This window comes from Hyla sarda, chromosome 3 (genome assembly GCF_029499605.1).
Source record: "Hyla sarda isolate aHylSar1 chromosome 3, aHylSar1.hap1, whole genome shotgun sequence".
Taxonomy (NCBI): domain Eukaryota; kingdom Metazoa; phylum Chordata; class Amphibia; order Anura; family Hylidae; genus Hyla; species Hyla sarda.
In genome coordinates this window covers 204,030,250-204,054,134 of record NC_079191.1, presented here as the reverse complement: position 1 = coordinate 204,054,134, position 23,885 = coordinate 204,030,250, and positions in this window count along the sequence as shown.

Here is a 23,885-nt window from a genome sequence, read left to right as displayed (position 1 = left end):
TCTGCCGCAGCTCAAACTGCCAGCGAGAAACTACTGTGAACCCCCGCCCGTGCGACTGTACCCTAAAAACAATACACTACACTAACACAAAATAAAATAAAAAGTAAAAAACACTACATATACACATTCCCCTACACAGCCCCCCTCCCCAATAAAAATGAAAAATGTCTGGTACACCACTGTTTCCAAAACGGAGCCTCCAGCTGTTGCAAAACAACTACTCCCAGTATTACCAGACAGCCACTGACTGTCCAGGCATGCTGGGACTTTTGCAACAGCTGGAGGCACCCTGTTTGGGAATCACTGGCGTAGAATACCCCTATGTCCACCCCTATGCAAGTCCCTAATTTAGGCCTCAAATGCGCATGGCGCTCTCACTTTGGAGCCCTGTCGTATTTCAAGGCAACAGTTTAGGGCCACATATGGGGTATCGCCGTACTCGGGAGAAATTGTGTTACAAATTTTGGGGGGTATTTTCTGCTATTACCCTTTTTAAAAATGTAAAATTTTTGGGAAACCAAGCATTTTAGGTAAAAAATTATTTTTTTTTTTACATATGCAAAAGTTGTGAATCACCTGTGGGGTATTAAGGTTCACATTACCCCTTGTTACGTTCCCCGAGGGGTCTAGTTTCCAAAACGGTATGCCATGTGGTTTTTTTTGCGGTTCTGGCACCATAGGGGCTTCCTAAATGCGGCATGCCCCCAGAGCAAAATTTGCTTTCAAAAAGCCAAATGTGACTCCTTCTCTTCTGAGACCTGTAGTGCGCCAACAGAGCTCTTTTCACCCCCATATGGGGTGTTTTCTGAATTGGGAGAAATTGGGCTTCAAATTTTGGGGGGTATTTTCTGCTATTACCCTTTTTAAAAATGTAAAAATTTTGGGAAACCAAGCATTTTAGGTAAAAATTATTTATTTTTTTTACATATGCAAAAGTCGTGAAACACCTGTAGGGTATTAAGGTTCACTTTACCCCTTTTTACGTTCCCCAAGGGGTCTAGTTTCCAAAATGGTATGCCATGTGTTTTTTTTTGCGGTTCTGGCACCATAGGGGCTTCCTAAATGCGGCATGCCCCCAGAGCAAAATTTGCTTTCAAAAAGCCAAATGTGACTCCTTCTCTTCTGAGACCTGTAGTGCACCAGCAGAGCACTTTTCACCCCCATATGGGGTGTTTTCTGAATCGGGAGAAATTGTGCTTCAAATTTGGGGGGGGTATTTTCTGCTATTATCCTTTTTAAAAATGTAAAATTTTTGGGAAACCAAGCATTTTAGGTAAAACATTTTTTTTTTCACATATGCAAAAGTCGTGAATCACCTGTGGGGTATTAAGGTTCACTTTACCCCTTGTTACGTTCCCTGAGGGGTCTAGTTTCCAAAATGCCATGTGTTTTTTTTTTGTTTGCTGTCCTGGCACCATAGGGGCTTCCTAAAGGTGACATGCCCCCCAAAAACCATTTGTCGCTCCTTCCCTTCTGAGCCCTCTACTGCACCCGCCGAACAATTAACATAGACATATGACGTATGTGCTTACTCGAGAGAAATTGGGTTTCAAATACAAGTAAAAATTTTCTCCTTTCTACCAATTGCAAAAAATCAAAAATTGGGTCTACAAGAACATGCGAGTGTAAAAAATGAAGATTGTGAATTTTCTCCTTCACTTTTCTGCTATTCCTGTGAAACATCTAAAGGGTTAATACACTTATTGAATGTCATTTTGAATACTTTGGGGGGTGTAGTTTTTATAATGGGGTCATTTATGGGGTATTTCTAAAATGAAGACCCTTCAAATCCACTTCAAACCTGAACTGGTCCATGAAAAATAGCGAGTTTGAAAATTTTGTGAAAAATTTCCAAATTGCTGCTGAACTTTGAAGCCCTCTGGTGTCTTCCAAAAGTAAAAACTCATTAATTTTATGATGCAAACATAAAGTAGACATATTGTATATGTGAACCCAAAAATGTTTTATTTTGAATATCCATTTTCCTTATAAGCAGAGAGCTTCAAAGCTAGAAAAATGCTAAATTTTCATTTTTTTCATCAAATTTTGGGATTTTTCACCAAGAAAGGATGCAAGTTGCCATAAAATTTTACCACTAAGTTAAAGTAGAATATGTCACAAAAAAACAATCTCAGAATCAGAATGATAACTAAAAGCATTCCAGAGTTATTAATGTTTAAAGTGACAGTGGTCAGAATTGCAAAAAACGCTCCGGTCCTTAAGGTGTAAAATGGCCTGGTCCTTAAGGGGTTAAGGGGTTAAAGGGGTTACCCAGGAAAAAAAAATGTTTTTAAATATATCAACTGGCTCCAGAAAGTTAAACAGATTTGTAAATTAAAAAAATAGAATATTAGTCCTCAGCTCAATATCAGGAAAAAGATTGATGGGGGATGTCTGGTCTCAATAATAGAGAAAAAACACAATTAATGTATAAATGGTATTTAATAAATATTAAATAATGCGTTCCCGCAGGGCCCTACGGTAGCGCACAATTAGTTAAAAAGAAATATAAAATACAACAAGTTGTTACACTACAGAGCGAGTGTATCTATTATGGCTAACAGCCGTATAATGATACACTGGGTGATACACTGGGTGATGATATGTTAAAGTGTTACTCTGATCAAAATGATAGTAAATTCAGTGTGCACAAAAATAAAAATAAAACGTTCCTCCTGGAAAGAAAATGGTTTGATAGAAAAAATGGATGATACAAGAAAAATAAGTCCTGTAAATGAAAAGTGACAGTCCTGTAAATGATGGAATTATGACCTGTAGGATGGGTCCTATAATTGGCCTAAAACAATGTCCTGCAAAAAATCGTATACTGTATATGATGATACCATATGAATTGTTTGAATAGTGGGTATTGCAATTGAATCGCTGTTGCCGGTTTCTCCACTCCACAGCCTACAAATAGAAATAAAGTCACTGGCACGATTGTGCCACTCACCGCACCGCTGGTGGACAGATGGACGATGGACGAATAAGCTCTAGCCGGGGCAGCGTGATGGTCGCAGGATATACAGCCGTTCTCACCGGCGAGCTGTCCCTTGGCGTCAGGTGTACTCTAGCCTGGGCGGAGTGTTGGTCGCAGAATATCCAGCCGCTCTCACCGGCGAGTTAACTCTTGGTGTCTGACGTAGCAGGTCAGCTGATGGCAGGTCAGCTGACCTTGTGCGGGAGGTTAGTTGGTGCTAAATGATGTTGTGTAGTAATACTGCATGCAGATAGAGATATTAATCCAATGGTGGAGGGCTCTGCACCGGTTCAGCAGATGAATTTGAATACCGGACCATGTAATGAATGGATAGTGGATGAAATCTCTCCAGAGAGGAACTATCAGATAAGTGCTTGTATAACCGCAGCTGTAGTGTGAACTAGACCAATAAAAGAGGCTCAATCTCAGTCAGGTGACGGTGCGGTGAGTGGCACAATCGTGCCAGTGACTTTATTTTTATTTGTAGGCTGTGGAGTGGAGAAACCGGCAACAGCGATTCAATTGCAATACCCACTATTCAAACAATTCATATGGTATCATCATATACAGTATACGATTTTTTGCAGGACATTGTTTTAGGCCAATTATAGGACCCATCCTACAGGTCATAATTCCATCATTTACAGGACTGTCACTTTTCATTTACAGGACTTATTTTTCTTGTATCATCCATTTTTTCTATCAAACCATTTTCTTTCCAGGAGGAACGTTTTATTTTTATTTTTATTTTTGTGCACACTGAATTTACTATCATTCTGATCAGAGTAACACTTTAACATATCATCACCCAGTGTATCACCCAGTGTATCATTATACGGCTGTTAGCCATAATAGATACACTCGCTCTGTAGTGTAACAACTTGTTGTATTTTATATTTCTTTTTAACTAATTGTGCGGGAATGCATTATTTAATATTTATTAAATACCATTTATACATTAATTTAGTTTTTTCTCTATTATTGAGACCAGACATCCCCCATCAATCTTTTTCCTGATATTGAGCTGAGGACTAATATTCTATTTTTTCACTTTTCTGTATCTCTCTGTGGGGGAGAGCTTTTAGTTAACCTCGCTCATTTTTCTGTGGTTGAGCTACACATATCTACATTTCCAGATTTGTAAATTACTTCTATTAAAAAATCTTAATCCTTTCAGTGCTTATGAGCTTCTGAAGTTGTTCTTTTCTGTCTAAATGCTCTCTGATGACACGTGTCTCGGGAACCGCCCAGTTTAGAAGCAAATCCCCATAGCAAATCTCTTCTACTCTGTGCAGTTCCCAAGACAATCAGAGATGTCAGCAGAGAGCACTGTTGCCAGACAGAAAACAACAACTCAACTTCAGCAGTTGATAATTATTGAAAGGATTAAGATTTTTTAATAGAAGTAATTTACAAATCTGTTTGAACTTTCTGGAGCCAGTTGATATATATAAAAAAGTATTTTCCTGGAATACCCCTTTAACGTTTTTTCTTATGCCCTTTATAAAACAAATAAGCAAATGTTTTTTTCTTCAAAAAAAAATATATAGAAAAGATAAATCTAATCATATTCAGATGTAAACAATAAAATGTACAACATTTTTTAATAAAAAATCTGGGTGTGTAATATTAGAATACATGTGCCTTTGTAATTCATTCCACACTTAAAATACATTTATGAGTTAGGAATTATTAAGCTATTGGTTTCATGCTCTTATTTAATAAGTTACTGTCTTTGAATTATGTATTTTTATAAAGGAAACCCAAAGCTGTAGATCCTAATGTGTATCGTTAAAACAGAGTTCATGGTACACACCAAGATTATTATGTGTTTTCTTACAAACTTTGATAAATGGAAAGAGAAAATTGTATAGCTAAGTTGTTAAATATTTTAAATGTGTTTAAAGGGTTTGTTCAGGGTTTTTCACATATTTATATTCTACTGGGACTGGAGAAAGTGAAAGAAAGCCTTTACTTATCTACCACTGGTCTCCTTCAGTTCCCATTCAGCTTTGTCTCAATCTTCTGTCTTTTTCCTGCTTCTGAGACAACCCCTCGTTCCAGGCCCTGCCTCCTCAGGCAACCGCTGGCTGAGATGGGACACCGCTGAGGCCAGAGAAGACTGTACTGTTGAATTAATTAAATGTCCACCAGGTGTTTTTATTTTCTAGAAAACAACCTTTCAAGATTTTTTTCTGTGAAAATGCATTAGTTGATACTGTACCTATGTATGAATATGTATTGTTGGGATCAGTGGCATAGCCATAGGGGTTGCAATTATGGCTGGGCCACTATTTAAGGAAGTTCCTCTGCCATGAATAAGTGTTACATAAATGTAACTTCTAGGCTGATTTTTTTTTAAATAACAGTGAAATTAGTCTGTTGGTCATCACATTTATATCCAGTAGAATTATTTTCCTAAAGTCTTCTACTAGTCATAGACATACATTTTTGCTCTTATTTTCATCAACCAACCCATTCACGCTCCCTATCCAACCAATGACTTACAACTTCGATCTTTTTTTGCATTATCCCACTGTTGCCTTAAGGAATTCTCCTGTGGTGCACTGGTTCTATTTAGCTTATTGGCTGACATGGTTCACCTCTAATACATAGGGTTATAGGGGGAGATTTATCAAAACCTGTCCAGAGGAAAAGTTGCTGAGTTGCACATAGCAACCAATCAGATTGCTTCTTTCATTTTTGAAAAGGCATCTGTAAAATGAAAGAGGCGATCTGATTGGTTGCTATGGGCAACTCAGCAACTTTTCCTCTGGACAGGTTTTGATAAATCTCCCCCACAGTGCATGTATATTTTGTGTTTGCCACAGCAGCGTGCACCCGTGTATTAGGTAGTTGTGCTGGCTATTTTTCTTTTTTGTGTTTTTGCTATGCAAGTAGAATCATGTGCTTTACAAAAAAGCTCTATCTTGGTCTCATCTGTCCACAAAACATTTTCCCAGAAGGATTTTGGCTTAATCAAGTTAATTTTGGCAAAATGTAGTCTTGCTTTTTTATGTCTATGTGTCAGCAGTGGGGTCCTCCTGGGTCTCCTGTCATAGCATTTCATTTAATTTAAATGTTGATGGATAGTTCGCTCTGACGCTGATGCTCCCTGAGCCTGCAGGACAGCTTGAATATCTTTGGAACTTGTTTGGGGCTGCTTATCCACCATCCAGACTATCCTGCGTTTACACCTTTCATCAATTTTTCTCTTCCGTCCACGCCTAGGGAGATTAGCTACAGTGCCATGGGTTGCTAACTTCTTGATAATGTGACACACTGTGGACAAAGGCAAATCTAGATTTGTGGAGATGGACTTGTAACATTGAGATTGTTGATATTACTCCACAATTTTGGTTCTTAAGTCCTCAGACAGTACTCTTCTCCTCTTTCTGTTGTCCACGCTTAGTGTGGCACACACAGACACACAATGCAAATACTAGGTGAACTTCTCTCCTTTTTATCTGTTTTCAGGTGTGATTTTTATGTTGCCCACTCCTGTTACTTGCCCCAGGGGAGTTTAAAGGAGCATCACATGCTTGAAACAATCTTATTTTTCCCCAATTTTGAAAGGGTGCAAATATTTTTTTCCAGCACATTTTTATAGTTTGGTGTGAAAATATGTCCAATTTTCTTTTTTTCCTCCCTTTTTTGGTTTAGTTCTAATACACACAAAGGGAATAAACATGTGTATAGCAAAACATGTGTTACTGCAATCCTTTTCTGTGAGAAATACTTCATTTTCTAGAAAATTTCAGGGGTGCCCACATTTGAGGCCATGACTGTATCTGTGCAAGCGGGCCTGGCATATATTTTTTTCTGTAGACTGGTTGCATTGGACTATGCTTACTGCTGTTTTGTGATGTGTAAGGACTCCAGTATCTCTTTCTGAATCCAATTATTTGTTTTGGTCCATGATGATATGAACTGTCCATGATGATATGAACTGTCAAAATGTATTTTTCTCCTGTATGGGTGATGCTATAAAAACAAAACATAAACATAAATAAACAGCCAAAAATACACAATGTCACTCCCACAAATATATAATATGTCTAACATGGAGAATAGCTTAAACAAATTTAGTTGCTTTTTCAAACATATGACATGAATATACTTCACTGTCTGCACTTTTAGTGCCAGTAGTTATTGAGACACCCAGTTGTTTATGTAAATGCATTTTCATAATTACATTTTTCATACTAGTTTTTCATTCAAATTCAATTTCTCACAAACATCTTAGTTACTAAAGCATTTCAATTAAATTAAAAGCTGACTTAAATTATTATTTTTTTATTAAATTGTATGGTTCCCTGTCATGGAAAGCAATCTGAAAATGTCTTAACATTATCCATCTGCCACTTGGCTGACATTATTCCCAATAAAGGAATCAAAATAAAAGAATCAAAATGAAAAAAAAAAAAATTCTACTGAAAGTCACCAGACCTGGATGGTGTTGGAATGTCTGGAGTTAGATTTGTCCCACAGACAGGTTCATTCCTTTACAAGATAGTAAAGAAAGAGTGGAAAAAAAGAAGAAATAAAAAATGCTCCATTGTGGTGCTATCCAATGGAGGTCCAATGCCTCAGTTAATTCATCAATATAAGCTTATTTATTGATTAAAAAGTACAACAGAAAGCAAGTCAATTGCATTTGAAAAAGGGTAATGTAACACCGGAAACGCGTCTTGCTTTCTGTTGAAAAAACAATATCAGAATCGCTCCGCTCAGAAAAAGTGTTCTAAAGTTATTACCATTTAAAGAGACACATGTCAAATATAAAAAAAGAGCCTGGTCATTAAGGTAAAAATGGGTCCGTCCTTAAGGGGTTAAAATTAGTATAATATTATTTGAATTATATACCTAGGAGGATATAAGACCACATACTACAGACAGCTCCACCACATAGCACACTATGTTTTTCACCCCCTGATCATGTCTCTTTTGTTTGGATAAATTTATAGGCTGTAAAGAAAAAACTGAAACATGATAAATACAGTGGTTAATACACATTATGTTGAAATATTGTTCAGATTACACGTTTGTGTGTGCTTACTCAGCTTATTCCTTTTTTTTTCTTATTCCTTCAAACTGAATATATTATGTTAAAAGGCACTTGTCTGGAGTAAAAATAAATCAGCTGTACTAAACACTCCCAAGAGCACAGTGGCCCCCATGAGTCTTAAAGAGTACCTCTTGTTAACTTGAAGAATGTTTAAATCCACCCAGTTCACTGCCCCCATCATGATAAACCACCCTCTATCTTAATTTTTATAATTTTTTAGTGTTCTACCTTGATATTGCTCTGTATTTTCTGCTCAGCCTCTGGTTCAGGTTCACAGACTGGGAAAAGGCGTTACCCAGCAGGTGTGACATCATCTGAAGCCATACAGGGGAGAACTTCCTCACTCTGCTACCAATTGCCAGTGTGCAGTTTATTGTGAGAGGGGAGCTATGACTTGATAAAGCCGGACACACACCCCTCAGCACTCTTGGCTGCATTTCCTGTGTTTGGACTTCTGCCGGGCCAGCAGGAGTCCAAAGTCTGTTAAAAAAGATGAGGGAAAATGTGCTCTGGACAAGTAAGGAGACACCTAGTGGCATTTTTCTTAAACAAAGTAGATTAGAAAGATTTTTTTATTTACCATAAGAAGTGCAAGAGCAAAATTTAGTTTTAATGAGAGTTACCATTTAAATGGAAGACATTTAGAGCAACCAGGTATCTGTCTAGAGCTGGCTGCCCTATCAAATTTAGTAATAAGGAGGTGGGTATTGATAAAAGAATTACTCAAAATCCAGTTGTTATTCTGGCTGAGCTCCAAAGATCCTGTGTGTAGATGGGAGAAACTTTTAGAAGCTTAACAATCAATGCAGCACTAATGCAATATGAAGAAAACAAGTCCGGAGCACTCACCAGGTCAACTTGATAGATGGATCTTTATTTCAATGAAGAGTACACAGGTAAAACTCTGTAGCAGTTTTGAGCGGAGGCATTAGCCTGCACCGGACGACAGCAGCTGTTTCACGCATGTCATCAGGCCCATCGGTGACATAGCCCAGACTTATCTTTGGAGAGACATGAAAATGGCAGCCGACCAATGGTCCCTATTAGAAATGGGCAGCATGCCACCATGTGATTCAGGGTGATCCCGCCTACCCGCCTTCCAAGACTGCCTTGCCCCATGTCCTCACACGTGTAGCCGCCATTTTAGCCCCCCAACCCGCACAAAATGTAGTGAATGAAGTGATTTGTTACCACGAAGCGCGAGGAAATCCAGATTCGTTCAGAATCAAATTTTTCACGAAATTCTGAATGAATTCGACTTTTTCAGCTTCAATTCACCCATCTCTTGTCCCTATCCAACCTGACAGGGCTTGAAATGATCTGCAGTGAAGAATGGCCAAAAATCTCCAAATCCAGGTGTGCAAACATAATGGCATCATACCCAAGAAGACTGGAGGCTGCAATCACTGCCAGTGAGGCTTCAACTAAGTAACGCATCTGAATACTTATTTTAATGCACTATTTTGTTAAAACTTTTTGTTTTGTTTAGCAAAGATTTTTAGCCTAAACATTAAATGGTAACAAAACGTGAAGAAAGTGAAAGGGTCTGAAGATGTTTTGAATGCATTGTATATTTTAAACTCAGTTTATTTTTCTTAAGTTTCATTGACTTTAAAAGAAGCATCCCATACTTTAATTAGTTTAGTAAGCAAAATATAACAGCTGGAAAGGTCAATGTCAGGAGCAGCATACACTGTCATTGGCTGGCAGCCAGAAGTAGGATACACAAAGGATGATGATTATTCTAGTGTTGGGTGCTAATATTCGCATTTCAAATTTTTATCGAGAAATTGCGAATATTGCGAATATATGCGCTATATATTCGAAATTACGAATATTCACTTTTTTCCGCATATGCACATATTCGCATATGTGAATATTCGCTTACTCCTTCTTTCCACTTGTGGGACAATTAGACTGATGCAAATACACTTGTCAGAGGTTATCAACAACATCCCTAGCAACCAATAGTAAAGTTGCCCACCCCTCACTGTTTTCTTCCTTGAATGCGCAAATATGCAAATATTCACATACGCGAATATAATGAATATGCGAAATTTGCGAATATAGGACGAACATTCGTCTATATATTTGCGAAATATCGCGAATTTGAATATGGCCAATGCCGCTCATCAGTAGATTATTCCTATAGAGACTCAATGATCTCCCATGAGGTCACTGTGGGATCACATGACACAATGACAAGAATTAAATCATGGAATTTTCTCTTGCATCCCAAAAAATATGAAAAAAATAATAATTTCATATATTCCCCAAAGAAGTGTAATATATATATATACATATATATATATATATATATATATATATATATATATATATATATAGTAGTTAGGAGTAGCCGTATTAGTCCAGTGATGCAAAAAGCAAAATCATCTGTAGTTGCAGTATCTTGTAATACCTTTTTTATTGGACTAACAAGATTTTGTAGAGACAAGCTTTCGGGATTCCTCCCTTTATCAAGTCATAAGCATTTCTGAGCTCACAAGGAGAAAACACACGTTCTATCTCACAAAATATGCAGGGGTTAAAACAACATATGTGGAGAATGGACATTAAGTTGGGCCATAAATTGTATAGCTATAGGACGACAGATACAGATAAGGATGTGGGGGGGGGGGGGGGGGAGTGGGGAGACAGACAGCCCCCCCCCCCCCCACTCATCCTTATCTGTAGTCTATCCTCCTATAGCTATACAATTTATGGCCCAACTTAATGTCCATTCTCCACATATGTTGTTTTAACCCCTGCATATTTTGTGAGATAGAACGTGTGTTTTCTCCTTGTGAGCTCAGAAATGCTTATGACTTGATAAAGGGAGGAATCCCGAAAGCTTGTCTCTACAAAATCTTGTTAGTCCAATAAAAAAGGTATTACAAGATACTGCAACTACAGATGATTTAGCTTTATATATATATATATATATATATATATATATATATATATATATATATATATATATAAATTGTCTCTTAAAATGATCTCTTAATAAACATTCTAATCTGTGAAGATTAGTCCATGAACTTACTTTAGACGCTGAGGGGGAGTTTTATCAAAACCTGTGCAGAGGAAAAGATCACTTTTTTAATTTTTCAGAGGCCTTTTTAAAAATGAAAGAAGCAATCTGATTGGTCAACTTTTCTTTTGCACAAGTTTTGATTAATCTCCTCCTGGATTCTTCGGGTAGATCTAGTGGATGATGATAAAAATTACTTCTTAAAAAAAAGAAAAAAAAGCAATATAAAAAAAAAAATCACTCAAGATTTTTCACAGCATATAAATTTCTATGCCAAGTGCTTTGAGTTTTCAAATACAAAATTGTCCTTAGTGGCAGACTGCTGAACCATGTGCACAAAGTCTAGACATAAGCAAATTAAAATGTCGCAATTTTCAGAGGTTTGCTGGCTCTCTACAATAAATGTGTCTACAAAAGCTATAATATTGTATTATATGTACCTTCATTAAAAGGGGTTTCCAACAAACAATCTATTTACAGGATAATTGTCTTAGTGCTGTGGGCCCATCTGCTTGTACCACCAGCAATCCCATAAATGGGAATCCATGTCACCTGTTTGAATGGGGCTGTGTTCAGACGGGCAACTGTTAGAATTGGGAAAAGCTTAGGAGGCACAATGCCCTGTGCTTCCACAGCTTTCCCATACAAACCTATATTGCATTTGTCAGCCAACATTACAAAGCTGAGAATCATCCTGTTTTCAGGTGGCAACATTGTATTTAAAGGGGCACTTTGGTGGAAAACTTTTTTTTTTTTTTATCAGCTGGTGGCCAGGAACGACTCCTATGCACACAAAGGAAAACAGGATGATTTAAAGGGGTACTCCGGTGGAAAACTTTTTCAACTGGTGCCAGAAAGTTAAACATATTTGTAAATTACTTCTATTAAAAAAATCTTAATCCTTCCAGTACTTATTAGCTGCTGAATACTACAGAGGAAATTCTTTTCTTTTTGCAACACAGAGCTCTCTGCTGACATCACGAGCACAGTGCTCTCTGCTGACATATCTGTCTATTTTAAGAACTGTCCAGAATAGGATAAAATCCCCATAGCAAACATATGCTGCTCTGGACAGTTCCTAAAATGGACAGAGATGTCAGCAGAGATCACGGTGGTCATGATTTCAGCAGAGAGCACTGTGTTCCAAAAAGAAAAGAATTTCCTCTGTAGTATTCGCCAGCTAATAAGTACTGGAAGGATTAAGAATTTTTTTATAGAAGTAATTTACAAATCTGTTTAACTTTCTGGCACCAGTTGAAAAAGTTTTCCACCGGAGTACTCCTTTAAATCATCCTGTTTTCCTTTGTGTGCATAGGAGTCGTTCCTGGCTTGGTATGGAAAAAGCAATGTCAAGAGCTATCGCGATGCCACAGAAGACTGCAGCCAACTCTGGTGTTAAACAAGATTTGTGTGTAGGAGGAGAGAGACTCCCCCCCAGATATGCATGTTACTAGTGTTGAGCGGCATAGGCCATATTCGAATTTGCGAATATTCGCGAATATATGGACGAATATTCGTCATATTCGCGAATATTCGCATATTCGTAATGTTCTCGTTTTATTTTCGCATATGCGAATATTCGCGCGTGCGAAAATTAACATATGCGAAAATTTGCGTGTACAAAAATTAACATAAGCTAAAATTCGCATATGCGAAAATTCGCACACCAGTCTCACACAGTAGTATTAGAGCCTTCTTACACCACATAAGCTGGAAGCAGAGAGGGATGATCACTGTGATGTGTACTGTGAAAAAAAAACCAAAAAAAAAAAACGAATATTCGTAATTACGAATATATAGCGCTATATTCGCGAATATTCGCGAATTCGCGAATATGCGATATTCGCGAATAAAATTCGAATTGCGAATATTCGCGAGCAACACTACATGTTACCAGCTAGGTAAGTAACAGCAATGAAGCCACATAGGTTCTAAAGTGCGAGGTAGCACCTAGCCACCATGCTAACAGTTTCCTGTGAAAGTCAGATTCAATGATAACTGTAGATTTTTTTTTTTTTTTTTTTACAAAGAAGCTGTAATATCTAAAGATTTTATTTTATTTAAATACAAACATTGTATATTAGGTAAGTTGTCCATTTTAAAGCCATGTGCAGTATGTGAACATTGGGCCTAAAACAAAGCCTTGCTTGCATAGAGATTTTTCATCTTAAAGGTGTTATCGAGAAAAAAAGCTTTTTTTTTATATATCAACTGGCTCCAGAAAGTTAAACAGATTTGTAAATTACTTCTATTAAAAAATCTTAATCCTTTCAGTACTTATGAGCTTCTGAAGTTAAGGTTGTTCTTTTCTGTCTAAGTGCTCTCTGATGACACATGTCTCGGGAACCGCCCAGTTTAGAAGAGGTTTGCTATAGGCATTTGCTTCTAAACTGGGCGGTTCCTGAGACACTTAGACAGAAAAGACAGAAAAGAACAACCTTAACTTCAGAAGCTCATAAGCACTGAAAGGATTAAGATTTTTTTAATAGAAGTAATTTACAAATCTGTTTAACTTTCTGGAGCCAGTTGATATATAAAAAAAAGTTTTTTCCTGGAATACCCCTTTAACCCGTACAGGACCTAGGGCGTATGCATACGCCTTCTGTACCTGAGTCTTAAGGACCCAGGGCGTACAGGTACGCCCTTGGGAATTCCGGTCCCTGCCACGCGCCGGGCAGGGATCGGACTGGGGTGACTGCTGATATCAATCAGCAGGCACCCCGCGCAAATGCCGAGGGGGGTCATCAGACCACCCCATGTCGGCGATCGGCGCAAATCGCAAGTGAAATCGCACTTGCGATTTGCGTAATTCCGGATCTTACGGGTCACGTGTGACCCGATGACCCGGAGATACAAGGTGATCGGGGGGTGTAGAATACACCCCCTATCACCTACTGTATCAATGGGGAGGTGGCGATTTCGCCACCCCCTCAGGAGAGCTGCTATTGTCTGCTATCTTCCAGCCAATAGCAGCCGGCAGGGGAGGGGTTAAACGGCATCCTCTGCAGCGCTGACTGTTAGCTGGGTTCAGTCTGCGGTCAGAGCTGTAAGAGGAGCCAGGGACCCCCCCTCTGCCCCATCGGATCGCCTCAGGAGACCCGAAGATTCCCTAGATCAGGGACAGAATCAACAAAGGGAAAGGTAAGGAAATCCATGTAAATAAAGTTAAAAAAAAGTTAAAAAAAAAAGTTACAAAAATAACCCCCCCCCCCTGACCCCCTAATAGTGCTCAAGAGTACGCCTCATCTTTTTTAGCGTGACCCGGGCCCTATTAAGGGTTCAGGGTGCTGCGACTTGCCCCCCCTTTTTTTTTTGGGCCGCAGCGTTTTTTATTTGCTCACATAACGGTGTGTGATTACTAATCACACACCGTTATACATAGTTACACCAAGCACTCACTACACACTCCCCCGCCCCCGCCCCCCCCCTCGCACACAAACCCCCTCCCCACCACCACCACCCCCCCTCCACTGTAGATAAAAGGTGATGGCTCGCCGGGCATTTTCGGTAGCGGAGGCATACACTTTTCTTGCCTCCTAATCCGAATCTGCCAGTGAGGAAGAGGAAGATCCAACATTACTGTGTTCTTCCTTGTCCTCCTCATCATCTAGTAGTGATAATGAGCCCCCTGCATGGTGTTGGAGACGCCATCAGGCGAGGCCACGCACCCCCATGAAAGTGCCCCAGTGGCTGGCACTAGTGCGAGTGGTGATGCCGCTCGTACTAGGAGTCCGACCCCCCAGGCGAATTTACCGGAAAGCCCTTCCGGTGAACCTGTCCGGAGACCCCCAGAGGGTTAGCAGCCACGGGTTCCGGAGTTTGTTGGCGACTGCGGAATCCGGATTGACACGGCTGGGTTCACTGAATTTGACTATTTCAGTTATTTTTTCAGTGACAGCCTGGTCAATCTAATGGTGGAGCAGACGAATCTGTACGCCAGGCAGTTCATCGGCCACCACCCAGATTCTTTTTTGGCCAGGTCCAATGAATGGTACGCCGTCAGTGCAGCAGAAATGAGGACATTTTGGGGCCTCTTGCTGCATATGGGCCTGGTCAAAAAGCCTAGTGTCAGGCAGTACTGGAGCGGGGACATCCTATACCAGACCCCTCTGTACAGTATGGCCATGACACGTAAGTGGTTCGAGGCTATTTGGAAATGCCTTCATTATGCAGATAATGAGGCATATCCATCCCGAGGTGATCCCGCCCATGACCGGCTTTACAAAGTGAGGCCGGTCATCGATCACTTTGGGGCCAAATTTTTGGAGGCCTACGTACCGCTTAAGGTGCTCTCGGTTGATAAGTCCCTTATCAGTTTTGAGGGGAGACTCATCTTCCGCCAGTATATTCCCTCGAAGCGGGCGCGGTATGGCGTGAAGCTATATAAACTTTGTGAGAGTACCTCAGGGTACACTCTCAAGTTTAGGATGTATGAGGGACGAGATTCCCGTATTGAACCCCCAGATTGTTCCCCCACTCTGGGTGTTAGCGGGAAAATCGTTTGGGACCTTATGTACCCATTGCTGGATGAGGGTTACCACGTGTACATGGACAACTTTTATACCAGCATCCCTCTCTTCACATCCCTTTCCGCCAGATCGACGTCCGCTTGTGGGACCGTGCGGAGAAACTAGAGAGGCCTCCCTCTAAATTTGATCCAGACACCTTTTCCCATGGGTGAGTCCCGTGCCCTTACCTATGAAAACCTGTTGCTGGTCAAGTATAAGGATAAGAGGGATGTCCTTATGCTGACCACTATTCATGGTAACGGCAGCTCACCTGTCCCTGTGCGAGGTACCACAACAACGGTCCTCAAGCCTGATTGTATTCTGGACTACAATCAGTATATGGTGGGAGTTGATCTCTCAGATCAAATCCTCAAGCCATACATGGCCATGCGGAAAACACGTGTATGGTACAAAAAAGTTGCGGTCTACTTTGTGCAGGTTGCCATGTACAACTCTTTTGTACTGTACCGGAACGCTGGCAACACAGGGACATACCTCCAGTTCCAAGAAGAAGTCCTAAAGGTCCTGATCTTTGCTGACTGGGAAAGAGCAGGCCGGACTTCCCAAGGAACTGGAGTAATAGGTGCCAGGATCGTCCCAGGCCAACACTTTCCAGGTGAGGTCCCCCACACTGGAAAGAAGGGACGATCCCAGAAAAAATGCAGAGTGTGTAACAGGAGGGGGATACGGAAGGACACCACCACTCAGTGTGACACTTGCCCCGATCATCCGGGCCTCTGCATTAAGGACTGCTTCAGGGAGTATCACACTTCTATGGAGTACAAAATTTTCCCTCTTCATTTAAATTTTCCATAATTTGACCCCAATGTACCAAGTCCAGAGTACATTCCAAATTTTAACCCCATAAAACCACTAAATTGCCCAAAAAAAACTATTTCATAAAAAAATAAAAAATAAAAAAATAAAAAAAAACTGATAAGACCTCAGGGGGTATTTTTTCCAAAAATGGGTCATGGGTCACTGAGTCACTATCATCGGGGACTTTTTATGTTGCCTCAAATGCGCAGCGCTCTCTCTCTCCACCTGAGCGGGGTGTGCATTTGAGGCAACAGGTTAGGGACGGCCACACACGTCCCATTCCCAGAATGATGATTCATAGCATAGGGTTTGGGGTGGGCATATTTTTTTTAGTTTTGGCTATGCTCTGGGTCATCATTCTGGGAACATAACCTGTTTTATAATTTTATGTCCCACTGTACCCCTTGTTAGTTATTAGTGTACCCCATATAATGCCCCTTGAGGGGGGGTCCCACTGTTCTGGCTCCATAGGCAGCTGTCTAGAAGCTCCAGGCCCCTGACTGCCCTCCTGTTCCTCCGTGACCAGTGAGCAGAGACGATCTACGCCCAGATATGAGGTATGACCTTAGTCCAAAGAAATGTATTTACAATTTTTTTTTTTTTTGCTGTTCTGGCACTAAATGTGACATGCCCCCCCCATTTCAACAAAATATGACTCCTTCTCTTCTGAGCATTGTAGTGCGCCAGCAGAGCCCTTGACATCCACACATGGGGTACTTCCATACTCAGAAGAGATGGGTTTACACATTTTGGGGGACATTTTCTTCTATTACACCTTGTAAAAATGTAAAATTTTGAGAAAAACAGCATTTTAGTAAAAAAAAAAAATAAATTCATTTACACATCCAAAGTCGTCAAACACCTGTGGGGTGTTAAGGCTCACTGTACCCCTTGTTACGTTCCTTGAGGGGTGTAGTTTCCAAAATAGTATGCCATGTGTTTTTTTTTTTGCTGTCCTGGCACCATAGGGGCTTCCTAAATGGGACATGCCCCCCCAAAACCATTTCAGCAAAATTAGATTTGCAAAAACCAAATAGGACTCCTTCTCTTCTGAGCATTGTAGTGCGCCAACAGAGTGCTTGACATCCACATATGTGGTGTTTCCATACTCAGAAGAGATGGGGTTACAAATTTTGGTGGGCATTTTCTCCTATTACTACTTGTAAAAATGTAAAATTTGGGGGGGAAACTTGCATTTTAGTGAAAAAAATATAATAATTTACACATCCAACTTTAACGAAAAGTCGTGAAACACCTGTCGGGTGTTAAGGCTCACTGTACCCCTTGTTACGTTCCTTGAGGGGTGTACTTTTCAAAATAGTATGCCATGTTGGTTTTTTTTTTGCTGTCGTGGCACCATAGGGGCTTCCTAAATGGGACATGCCCCCCCCAAACCATTTCAGCAAAATTTGATTTGCAAAAGCCAAATAGGACTCCTTCTCTTCTGAGCATTGTAGTGCGCCTGCAGTGCACTTGACCTCCACATATGTGGTGTTTCCATACTCAGAAGAGATGGGGTTACACATTTTGGGGGCATTTTCTCCTATTAACCCTTTTAAAAATTAAAAATTTGGGGGAAAACTAGAATTTTAGTGGGAAAAAAATCATTTACACATTCAACTTTAACGAAAAGTCGTGAAACCCCTGTGGGGTTTTAAGGCTCACTGGACCCCTTGTTACGTCCCTTGAGGGGTGTAGTTTCCAAAATAGTATGCCATGTGGTTGTTTTTTTGCTGTCTTGACACCATAGGGGCTTCCTAAATGCAACATGCCCCCAAAAACCATTTCAGAAAAACTCACTCTCCAAAATCCCTCTGTCGCTCCTTCTCTTCTGAGCCCTCTAGTGCACCCGCCGAACACTTGACATACACATATGAGGTATTTCCTTACTCGAGAGAAATTGGGTTACACATTTTAGGAAGATTTCTCTCCTTTAACCCCTTGTAAAAATTCAAAAAATGGGTCTACAAGAACATACGAGTGCAAAAAATGAAGATTTAGAATTTTCTCCTTCAATTTGCTGCTATTCCTGTGAAACACCTAAAGGGTTAACAAACCTTTTGAATGTCATTTTGAATACTTTGAGGGGTGCAGTTTTTATAATGGGGTTATTTGTGGGGCATTTCGAATATAAAAGCCCTTCAAATCCACTTCAAAACAGAACTGGTCCCTGAAAAATTTCGATTTTGAAAATTTTGTGAAAAATTTGAAAATTGCTGCTATACTTTGAAGCCCTCTGATGTCTTCCAAAAGTAAAAACATGTCAACTTTATGATGCAATCATAAAGTAGACATGTTGTATATGTGAATCAATATATAATTTATTTGGAATATTCATTTTTCTTATAAGCAGAGAGCTTCAAAGTAAAAAAAAATGCAAAATTTTCATTTTTTTCATCAAATTTTGGAATTTTTCACCAAGAAACAATGCAAGTATCAACAAAATTTTACCACTAACATAGAGTAGAATATGTCATGAAAAAACAATCTCGGAATCAGAATGAAAGGTAAAAGCATCCCAGAGTTATTAATGCTTAAAGTGAAAGTGGTCAGATGTTCAAAAAATGGCTGGGTCCTACAGTGAAAATTGGCTGGGTCCTTAAGGGGTTAAGTTATCTCTGTTGATCCTAGTCAAACAATGTGTCCAGTGTGCCTTTAACTAAAAAAGAATGTACTGAACTCACACACCCAAGATATGGTTGTACCATTACATTTATTGCTATTTCCCTGTTTAATTTATTGTTAGCCTATAAAAAATTAATTACTTGTGAGATGAATAAAGATGCAAAACAAAGCACAAACAACAAAATATTAGGTATATGTTTATAACAATAATAAAAGACAAACTGTTCTTGGACATTACTGAGATTTTGGATTATATTATCTAAGACTTCAGTTCTTATTTTTATTAAACGCATCTGTTGATTGTGCATTTGATTTTGGTAAAATGGCTCGAAGCATAAAAATATTTCTAATAGTCAGAAAATAACATACGAATTTAATAAAAACCCGGCAGATATGGCTTACTGGAAAGAACGCCACATGAGGTCTATCTGTTAATCCTTAATATGGATTTTTGAAATTATGTTTTTAATAATATATTTGTCCCATGCTACTGGACAAGAATTCATTGGCACAGTTTTTCTTACTGTATGCTCACAGTTGTTTCTGGATAAAAGTGTATGTTATATTAGATTCAGATGTTTAAACAGAACTAAATTACTACAAACATTACAATTCTTACAAATCTTATATTTATGGTTCAACAGAGTGTGAAAGTTGGGATTTTCTGTTGCAGGTCGGTGCAATTTTGAAAACTGATATCTTAATAAAACACCTTTCTTTTCTGTGCTTCACTTCACTCACATGAGAAGAAGTCTTACAGCCTTGAATTAATATAGGCATTGTTATAAATATTATTGTTAAAGGATATTACTATTGTATACATTTATGGGAAAGATGATGGTTATTAGGGATGAGCAAATCGAATCTGACGAATCTGAATTCATTCCGAATTTCAGGAAAAATTTGATATGCAACAAATGCAAATATCGCACTATTCTATCACGTGAATCGCTTCATTAAACTCCATTTAGCACGTCCAGGCTCCAGAGCATCTAAAATGGCGGATCCACATGTGAGGACATGGGGCAAGGAATCCTGGGAAGATGGGAACAAGGGTAGGCGGGATGACCCTGAATCGCATGCAGCATGCAGCCTATCAGCAGCCAGTCACCCCTGTGATGTCACAGCCCTATATAATCGGCAGCCATATTGCGGCCAGTCACTTCAGTCTTTAATTGCAGAGAGATAGATAAGGACAGACAGCGCTGTGTGTTGCACAGAAAAACTTTTTCCATCAGTGATTCACCTCCTAGTCAAGTAAGCGTTCTGTTGCACAGATAGAGGGACAGAGAGCAGTGTGTATTTCACTGAAAATCATTCTTACTGCAGTGATTTACCTACGAGTCACTGTCTACAGCGTTCTATTACAGAGAGCAGTGTGTTGCACAGAACAGCAGCGATTCAGCACAAGCACAAATCCTGCCTAGAAGCACTGATAGGGAAGGGAGTGAGATTGAGAGAGAAAGTGCAATTTTGGGTGTAGTACACAGCGACTGTGTGCTGCAACACTTGTGTGTACTGCTGGTGTTTGTACAAATACTTTTTAAGCGTACTGTAGCGCATTTTCCTCCCCTCAAAAGTGCATACCGCATATGTACATCTAAGTGGTGTACTATTTTGTTACTGTTAAAGTCTCACGGGCCTAGATACTGTGGAAGGCCAGGCAAAAGTATACACCGGCTGGTGTTGTACACTCAAATACTTTTTTAAGCATACTGTAGCGCATTTTTCTGCCCTCATTAATGCAAACCACATATATACATGTGGTGTACTACTTTGTTACTGTTAAAGTCTCAGGGGCCAAGATACTGTGAAAGGCCAGGCAAAAGAACTCACCGGCTGGTGTTATACACAAATACTTTTTTGAGCTTACTGTAGCGCATTTGTCGGCCCTCATCAGTGCATACCACATACGTACAACTAAGTGGTGTACTATTTTGTTCCTGTTATAGTCTCAAGGGCCTAGACACTGTGAAAGGCCAGGCAAAAGTACTCACTGGCTGGTGTTGTACACAAATACTTTTTAAAGCGTACTGTAGCATGTTTTTCTCCCCTCATTGTAGTTTTACAACAGCTGAAGGCACACTGGTTGTGAAACACAGTTCGTTACCTAACTCAATGTTTCACAACCGGTGAGCCTCCAGCTGTTGCAAACTACAACTCCCAGCATGCACTGATAGACAGTACATACTGGGAGTTTACGTTTTGCAACAGATGGAGGCACACTGGTTGTGAAACACTGAGTTAAGTAACACACTCTCAGTGTTTTGCAAACAGTGTGCCTCCAGTTGTTGCTTAACTACAACCCTCAGCATGCACGGGCAGCAAAAGGGCATGCTGGGGCTTTTGGAGAAAGAATGTGTCTGGAATTGAAGGCATGTGCATTTACAAAGCCCCCATGGTGCCAGAACAGTGGACCCCCCACCCACATTTGACCACATTTTGGAAACTACACCCCTCACAGAATTGAATAAGGGGTGCAGTGAGCATTTACACTCCACTGGTGTTTGACAGATCTTTGGAACAGTGGGCTATGCATATGAAAAATAACATTTCATTCATTTAGTGAAATTTTTCATTTTCATGTCCAACTTTAATGGAAATTTGTCAAACACCTGTGGGGTGTTAAGGTTCACTGTACCCCTTGTTACATTCCTTGAGGGGTGTTGATTTCAAAATAGTATGCCATTTGGGGCTTTTTTTTCTGTTCTGGCAACATAGGGGCTTCCTAAATGTAACATGCCCCCCAAAAACCATTTCAGCAAAATTTGCTTTCCAAAAGCCAAATGTGACTCCTTCTCTTCTGAACATTGTAGTGAACCAGCAGAGCCCTTTACGTCCACTCCACACATGGGGTATTTCCATACTCAGAAGAGATGGGGGTTGCAAATTTTGGGGGGCATTTTCTCCTATTACCAATTGTAAAAATGTAAAATTTGGAGGAAAAACCGCATTTTAGGTAGAAAAAATAAATTTACACATCCAACTTTAACAAAAAGTCGTCAAACATCTGTGGGTGTTAAGGCTCACTGTACCCCTTGTTACATTCCTTGAGGGGTGTTTCCAAATTAGTATGCCATGTGGGTTATTTATTTTGCTGTTCTGGTACCAAAGGGGCTTCCCAAATGCGACATGCCCCCCAAAAACAATTTCAGTAAAAATTTTCTTCTCAGAATTGTAAGGTGCCCGCAGTGCACTTGACGTCCACACATAGGGTATTTCCATACTCAGAAAAGATGGGGGTTACAAATGTCAGGGGGCATTCCCTCCTATTACCCCTTGTAAAATGTTAATGTAAAATTTCGGGAAACAGCTGTGGGGTGTTAAGGCTCACTGTACCCCTTGTTACGGTCCTTGTGGGATGTAGTTTCCAAAATAGTATGCCATGTGTGTTTCTTATTTTTTTTTTTTTTTTTTTTTTTGCTGTTCTGACACCATAGGGGCTTCCTAAATGTGACAATCCCCCCAAAAACCATTTCAGAAAAATTCACTCTCCAAAATCTCATTGTCGCTCCTTCCCTTCTAAGCCTTGTAGTGCACACGCAGAGCACTTGACATCCACATGTGAGGTATTTCCTTACTCAAGAAAAATTGGGTTACAAATTTTAGGGTGATTTCTCTCCTTTTACCCCTTGTAAAAAAAAAAAACTGGGTCTACAAGAACATGCGAGTGTAAAAATTGAGATTTTGAATTTTCTTCTTCACTTTGCTGCTATTCCTGTGAAACACCTAAAGGGTTAACACACTCTCTGAATGTCATTTTGAATACTTTGAGGGGTGCAGTTTTTATAATGGGGTCATTTATGGGATATTTCTAATATGAAGGCCCTTCAAATCCACTTCAAAACTGAACTGGTCCCTGAAACTGGTCCCTGATGCAAACATAAAGTAGACATATTGTTTATGTGAATCAATATATAATTTATTTGGGATGTCCATTTTCCTTATAAGCAGAGAGTTTCAAATAAAAAAAAATGCTAAATTTTGAAATTTTTCATCAAATTTTGAAAATTTTCAACAAGAAATGATGCAAGTATTGACGAAAATTTACCACTAGCATAAAGTAGAATATGTCACAAAAAAACAATGTTGGAATCAGAATTAAAAGTAAAAGCATCCCAGAGTTATTAATGCTTAAAATTACAGTGGTCATTTGTGCAAAAAATGCTTGGGTCCTTAAAGGGAAAAAAGTTTTTTATATATATCAACTGGCTCCAGAAAGTTAAACAGATTTGTTAATTACTTCCATAAAAAAAATCTTAATCCTTCCAGTACTTATCAGCTGCTGAAGTTGAGTTGTTCATTTCTGTCCAACTGCTCTCTGATGACACCTGTCTCAGGAGCTGTCCAGAGTAGAAGCAAATCCCCATAGCAAACCTCTTATGCTCCGGACAGTTCCTGAGACAGACAGAGGTGTCAGCAGAGAGCACTGTTGTCAGACAGAAAAGAACAACTCAACTTCAGCAGATGATAACTATTGGAAGGATAAAGATTTTTTTAATAGAAGTAATTTACAAATCTGTTTAACTTTCTGGAGCCAGTTCATCTAAAAAAAAAGTTTTTCCTGGAATACCCCTTTAACCCCTTAAGGACGCAGGACGTAAATGTACGTCCTGGTGAGGTGGTACTTAACGCACCAGGACGTACATTTACGTCCTAAGCATAACCGCGGGCATCGGAGCGATGCCCGTGTCATGCGCGGCTGATCCCGGCTGCTAATCGCAGCCAGGGACCCGCCGGCAATGGCCGACGCCCGCGATCTCGCGGGCGTCCGTCATTAACCCCTCAGGTGCCGGGATCAATACAGATCCCGGCATCTGCGGGAGTTCGCGATTAAAATGAACGATCGGA